Raw genomic sequence first — 7,630 nt, 5'->3', positions numbered from 1 at the left:
TATCAAAAGATATAGTATCTGGGGTCTTAAAGGCTTAAAGGTAAACAAGCGGCCATCTAGCTCAGAAGCAACAAAGGCCACATGGAAGAAGCACACCAGCCTGTATGATCACAAGTTGTGGAAGGGATCAGATACCAGGCATCAAAGGGAAAAAAATCATACATTGTGACTGAGGGGCAGTGCAGAGTGGGAACCCAAAGCCCATCTATATACAACTGGACATCCCCTTACAGAGGGATCACAGGGAAGAGACAAGCCATTCAGGGTGCAGGGTAGCAATGATGAAACATACAACTTTCCTCTAGTCCTTTAATGCTTTCCCCTCCCACCCTCCCCCGCAAACTATCATGATCCCAGTTCTACCTTACAAATCTGGCTGTACCAGAGGATGTACACTGGTAAAGATAGGAACTGAAAACATAGGGAGTCCAGGACACATGGACCCCACAAGACCAGTGGTGAGAGTGGCAATACCGGGAGGGTAGAGGGAAGATGGGGTAGAAAGGGGGAACCGATTATAAGGATCTATATATAACCCCCTCCCTGGGGGATGGACAACAGAAAAGTGGGTGAGGGGAAATGTCGGACAGTGTAAGATATGACAAAATAATAATAATTTATAAATTACCAAGGGTTCATAAGGGAGGGGGTGGTGGGGAGGGAGGGAAAAAATGAGGAGCTTATACCAAGAGCTCAAGTAGAAAGCAAATTATTTGAGAATGATGATGGCAACAAATGTACAAATGTCCTTGACAAAATGGATATATGTATGGGTTGTGATAAGAGTTGTACGAACCTCAATAAAATGACCTAAAAATAATTTTATTTCCTTGTATGAAGATTGACATTATCTTATCATAGATAACACTGTACTGCAAGGTAGATCGTGAAATTTCTTTTTGATCATGAATCCAATGGCATTCCTCTTAATTGTGTCATTCCAGGCATAATAAACTACATAATTTCCTAATTTAAATTTACCCATACCAGTCTGTTTCCGCTCATTAACACCTGGAATATAGACCTTTTTGTGTTGTATGTCATTGTCGACAACTTCAAATTTTCCTAGCCTCATATGTTTTGCATTCCACACTCTGACTATTAACTCATATTTGCAGCTGTTTCTTCTCATTATGATTCAAACCCAATCAGCAAACGAAGTTCTGGAAGGCTTTATTCCCACAGGCTTTCGTCCATCTGCATCATTCTGGTAGACTCTACATTTAGAAAGCAGCTCTTCCTCAGCCATATTTTGAGTGCCTTCTGAACTCTTAGGGTGTAGTGGTTGCACATTGGGCTGAGATCTGCATGGTCGGCAGTTCAAAACCACCAGCCACTCCAGGGAGAAAGACTGGGCTTTCTACTTCCATAAATAGTTACAGTCTCAGAAATCCACAGGGTGTCTTAATGAGTCAGCATTGACTCGATGGCAATGAGTTTGTTTTTTTGTTCTGTCCTGAGGGGGATCACCGTCTTCCACTATCTGACAATAGCCTGCTCTGTTCATTAGCTTTTCAGTACCTGACAATGTTTCGATGCCACCCATATAATTCCTCTGAAGTGGACAGCCTACTCCTTCCAAACAGTCTGCTCTTAGTCTGGACCTTCTGCTGACATCTATGTGCTTTAGGTGACCCTACTGGTATTTGACATACAAGTGACATAGCTTTCAGCATCACAGCAACACACAAATCCACACATTAAGACAAATTTGACAGACAAGTGTTTGGATAGTATGTTTTAAATAACTTGCTTAAAAATAAGTGAGATAACAAACACCCCGATCTACATTCTTCTTCTTCTGACACTTTTACAAATTTCATTTCCAATGGTTTCTGCTCCCTGTCCATGGCATTTTGGCTAACCTGCCCCTGAAAAGCTGCAACATTTCATTGTCTTAAAAAAATGCGAAGGATGGATGGGAAGTTCAGAGAACAAAAACGTGTAACTGGTCAGGCTGGCATGATTGATTGTGCATTCATACACAACAGGAAGATCAATCTACTCTCCTTGAGAAAGGATTTTTTTAAAGTTCAAATGGCTTTGCAGCTTAAGTCTCTCCATGAGTCCAGCTGAGATGGATTGTGGAGTCTAGCACATTTTCTTTTGTGAGGAAAAAAATACATCACCTTTGACATAGGTGCTGTTGTCTGTCAGAAAACATAAGCAGGGAAAGCAAGCAAACATTACGTAACAGAAAACTGACAAGAGCAAACCTGACCATATCACAGCACACAAGTCAGTTCTTATTTCCCCTGGGGTACAGGGCTGACCTCTGTTTACCTGGAGTTATTCCCACCACGTTTCACAGAGAGGTGGGCAGCCTTTGTGAAAAAGTGATGCATCCATAATCTCAGCTGAACTCTAATCAGAAGGAAAAAGAGGTAACTTGAATTCATTTTGCCAAAAAGGTTCAATTTAAAATAACAATGGAAGATATCTTTGAGACTGAAAATTTCCAATAGACTATAATTCATCATTTATTGGACAGACAGATTAGGGGGCTTCCAAAAGTTCACGGAAAATAACCCATTATCTTTAATTTCATTTTTCCACTAGCTTTTTGAAGCATCTCTCTATATATAGATACTTAAAAACTTGAAACAGCAGTATTTTCCCCTGAAATTATCTCAGTAATGGCCTACTGAATATTTCAGCCAGGCAAGATTTTTGTTTTTGAACCTAGATTGTTCCAATACAATTTCTCAAGGTTTATTATCACTCTAAGTATCTGGAAGATTGCCTCAATTTTCCCTTTCATTTCATACTCAGATATCTTCTTACTGGTATTCTGACTGCATGATTCAGTGTGCACAGAATACATTTATTAAAGCAACAATGGATTATATCAAGAACAACATTCCATTGTATTCTACACCAGAGAGAAACAAATTATCAGTGAATAAAAGGTTAATTTTAATAAAACAATTATTATATTTTTTAAAAGAATAAAAAATTCAGGACAAGAAAGCGAATAAATATTGGTGGATTTTTTTACTGTTCACATTCTACTTTTGGTCCTTAATCTTGGGAAGTTGTTTATTTTATTTTATTGTGCAAAGGCAATTATTCAAATGTCACCCAAGTTATGAAATTGCATGTATTGTTATAATCAGAAAAATTCTTCTCTAAAAGCATGTTTAATTTTACAGCAAAAATTCCCTTATATCATAAAAGTATCCCCACAGCTACATCTACAGATGTGTTTAGGTATTTAAAACTGATTTAAAAATCAGAAGCTAGAACTTCTTGTCAATTGTGTGCAATATAAATTTGCTTAATATTATTTAAAGCTCATTCTATAAAGCATAATAACCAATTTGAATAAATTTTAGCTTCAGTTTCACTAACAAGAGTTTAACAACAAAATCATTTAAGTTTAAGAAAACAATTCAATAAAATGACCACTTCCAATATATGTTCTGATATTCATTATTATGTTACTCATTTATCCACATATATTTGTATATAAATGATAGGGTATAAGTCAGGATAAATATAATGCCGACTTTCAGGAATATCTGAGGGGCTACTGAAGAAAAGTGAAACTGTACGTTCAAAAATGTATAGTCTCAGAAATCATAGGGATCAGTTCTACTCTGCCCTGTAACTAATGGGCAGGAATTGACTCCGTGGCAGGGACTGGGGGGTCAGGGGAGGGCTACATTAACAGCACCACAGGAAGGAGCAGGATACACAATCTGTAGGATTATCAGTACGAATCCGAATCCAAATTGTCATGACCATCTTAAGTGTGCTCTATAGTTTTTTGTCTACCTCTTGTCTATCAGTGTATCGTACTGTGGTAGCTTGTGGGTTGCTGTGATCCTATCAATTATGTCACTTTTATTTCAAATACCAGCAGAATCCCACAAAGTGAACAGGCTTCAGCAAAACTTACAGACTAAGAAGAGACTATGAAGAAGGACTGGGCTATCTATTTCAGAATTGGCCACTGGAAACAAAACTCTAACAGACAGCATCAAGACACTGTCAGATACTGAAAACCTCATGAACAGAAGCAGAACATTGTCAGAGATAGTGCCAGGTGATAAGAGCTTCGGGTCAGAGGGTACTCAAAGAGGTGCCCAGATAGATGTGGATGGAGTGAAGCTTGCAGGAGGAAAGCCTTTGTGCCCTTCATTTGCTTAGGGGATGTGAATCTAAATGTGAAGAAACAGCTGCAAACATCAGTTAATAATCAGAACTTGGAATGCAGGCAGTATGAATCTAGGAAAATTGGAAGTTATTAAAACTAAAATGGAATGCATAAATATGCATATCCTCCCTGGAATGACACAATCAAGAAGAATGGCAATGCATTCGTTGACAAAAAGGACATTTCAAGATCTGTCTTGCAGTACAATGCTGTCTGTGATGATAATGTCTATCTTCACACAAGCAAATCCAATCAATAAAACTATCATTCAAGTATATGCATCTACCATTAAAGCTAGCAATGCAGAAATTGAAAATTTCTACCCATGTCTGCAGTCTGAAATTAATCAAACTTGTGATCAAGATGCACTGATGATTAATGGCCATTGTAATGTGAAAGTTGGAAACAAAGAGGAAGGAACAGTAGTTAAAAATATGGTCTTGGTGATGGAAAACAAGCTGGAGATCGCATGATACAATTTTGCAAATTGGAGGTCAAGTTATTAATGGACTTTTAGCTATCACAGTGATGCATCTCACAGTGGTTCCATTGGGCCCTAAACCCATCCTACAGATATGTCTCCAGGCCCAGAATGAGTAATTGGAATAGACATACTCAGCAAATGGCAGAACCCCATGGTTGAATTCTTGATATGTGGAGTAAAGGGTACTAGGGTAGGAAAAGCTAAGTAAATGCCATTAGAACTATCTCTACCTATGAACATAATGAACAGAAAGGAATATTGAATTCCTGGAGAAATAGTAAAGATTAAGACCACTGTCAAGGACTTGAAGGATGCTAGGTTAGTGATTCTTATCACATCCCATTTAACTTGTCGTTTGGGCCTGTGCAAAAAACAGATGGTTCTTGGAGAATGACGTTGGATTATCATAAACTTAACCAGGTAGTGACTGTCATAGATGTTGTTTCATTACTTGAGAAAATTCATACTTTCCCTGGTTCCTGGAGCCTCTTATTTTCCCTCAATTCCAGCTTTAGAATGATTATTAAAGCAGTTTTCTTTCAGCGGGCAGGGGCAACAATACGCTTTCATTGTCCTCTCTCAGATTAATAGTAATTCTGTATTACTATGCAAAAATTTAATTAATTGCATTTTTGTGCCACAAAAGTCATACTGGTATATTACACTGATAACATTAATTTTATTGAATCTAGTAAGGAATAAATATTCATAACACTAGGATTAGTAAAATATCTATCTTCTCCCACCAAAAAAGCAAATTCACTACCATTAAATTATTTCTGACTCACAGTGACCTAGAGGAGGGGTCAATAATCAGACAAAAATTTAGACATCTTCCACCTCGATGAAACTTGCAGAAGTCCAGTGGTGAGGAGCATGTTTAAATATCCAGGATTAAATGAATGAGCAGTTATTCATTGACTGAACTGAAAAGGCGGCACAGTGCCTGGTGAGCTGCTTCGGATTTTGGAGACAGCATATCCCCATTCGGATACACTATTTTGGCCTTCTTTATCAAGTAATCCAAAAAGCTGCTAGTTTTGAGTGGGTCCCAGAAGAAGAGGATACTCTAAAAGAAGTTCAGGCTGGTGCTCCACCCCTTGAACTGTATGACCCAGCTGACCCAATGGTGCTTGAAATGTCAATGGCAGATACAGACCAGGAAGCAGTCTTAATTGCCATTCAGTGGATACCCCTCCCTTTGGAACTAAGGCCTTCATCTCTGGGGATCAAAGGGCCACACAGGGACAGGAAGTAAAAATATGGCAAATGGGTCACTAGGAGTAATAGTGAGTGGTGTGACTCCTGTTTCCACACTTGAAATAATGCCATTTCACCACTCTATCAAACCAACTGCTTCAGGATGATGGGAAACATGGTAAGACCAATGGATTCCATGAACATGGGCTCATGTCCACACTTCATTTGTTGTGATGTGAATCTCTTGATCTGAGGTGGTGCTGTGGGGGATACCAGGGTGGTGTACTAGGCATTCTGTCAGTCTACAATGTTAGTTTTGGCAGAAGCATTGTGTGCAAGGGAGGGAAACCCATATCCAGAATGTCTATTCTAGCAAGAAAAAATGCTGACTCTCCATGATAGTAATAGTTCTATGTACCTTTTGGTGCTACCCAGGGAAGGGTCCATAAAGCATTGTCCCGTCGCCGTCATAACTTAAAGGGGAAACTTTCACAAAGCCCAGAGCCCTTGATGTCTTGCAGATGAAGACGTAGGAGGTCCTTAAATCCCTTGCCACGGGAGCCCATTTAGGTCACACCAACCTTGACTTCCAGGCGGGACAGTTTATCTACAAAAGGAAAAGTGATGGCATCTATATCATAAACCGGAAGAGGCCCTGGGAGAAGCTTCTGTTGGCAGCTCATACCATGGTTGCCACGGAAAGCACTGCTGACATCAGTGTCATATCATCCAAGAATACCGACCAGCACCCTTGCTGAAGTTTGCTGCCACCCACGGGAGCTACTTCAAGTGCTGGGTGCTTCACCTTTCAGGAGTGCTGGCTTCTGGTTGGTACTGACCCCAGGGCTGACCACCACACAGCTTCTGCTCTGTGCTACGTGGACATTGCCAGCCCAGGTAACAACAAGGGAGCTCACTAGGTGAGCCTGATGTGGTGGAGCTGCCCCAGACATTCTGCACATGTGGGGCACGATCTCCTGGGAGTACTCATGGGAGGCCAGGCCTGACCTCTGCTCCTATAGAGACCCAGAACAGTTTGAAAAGGAAGATCAGGATGCTGCAGCAAAGGCTGTGACCAAGGAAGAGTTTCAGGTGAACGGTCTGCTCCGGTTCCTGAGTTTATTGCTGCTCAGCCCGGGGTGGCCGACTGGTCTGAAGCCTGCAGGTACTCTCGGTGTGAGTTCCCCACTTAGAGCGCTCGGCCTGCAACTGAAGACTGGTCTGCAGCCCCTACTGCTCAGACCACTGGGTGCGTAGGAACAACCACTGACTGGTCTTTATCATGGGTGTGGAAGTAAGGTTGATGGAAAATTTCTAAAAGGAAAAAGAAAGAAATAGTTCTATGTCATTGACCTGTTCTCAAGTTGTTGGTTGTTCAACCTGAAGAATGGTCCCTTATCGGAGACTCAGTGTTATTCTCTGCTGCTGGCAGGTTGGGCACTCAGCAGTGGCAGTAATCAAGTTGACTTTGGTGAGAGGAAATCCACGCTGCTGAGCCCACAATAGCTCCAACCTTGCCACTATGGCCACTTTGTTCATGAGTCCGCAGGGAATTACAGGAGAGGCCGGGGAACGAGCATGACTACTTTCCACAGAACGTGGACTGTTTTCACATTTTTTGCACATTTAAAAAGGTCTGTCTACATATATCTTTCTTGTCACCAATTTTTCAATAATGCTCTTTCTAAGTGCCTGACCATTCAGCCAAACCATTGGCCACAGGTTATTAATAAATATCAGTCACACATTTGGCCATTTCTCCTTACAATCAAAATAAGAATTTCCCA

At 40.6% G+C, this 7,630-nt stretch overlaps 1 pseudogene; it reads left to right on the top strand.

Annotated features, from left to right (window-relative positions):
* The first annotated feature begins 5,033 nt into the window (after positions 1-5,033).
* Positions 5,034-7,141, top strand: LOC115869959 (annotated as a pseudogene).
* The last annotated feature ends 489 nt before the right edge of the window (positions 7,142-7,630 follow it).

Source organism: Echinops telfairi, unplaced genomic scaffold (assembly GCF_000313985.2).
Source record: "Echinops telfairi isolate 266 unplaced genomic scaffold, ASM31398v2 ScPeMD7_70;HRSCAF=299, whole genome shotgun sequence".
NCBI classification, from domain to species: Eukaryota; Metazoa; Chordata; class Mammalia; order Afrosoricida; family Tenrecidae; genus Echinops; species Echinops telfairi.
The sequence above is the reverse complement of the archived record's forward strand: the minus strand, read 5'-3'. Positions and strand labels throughout refer to the sequence as shown.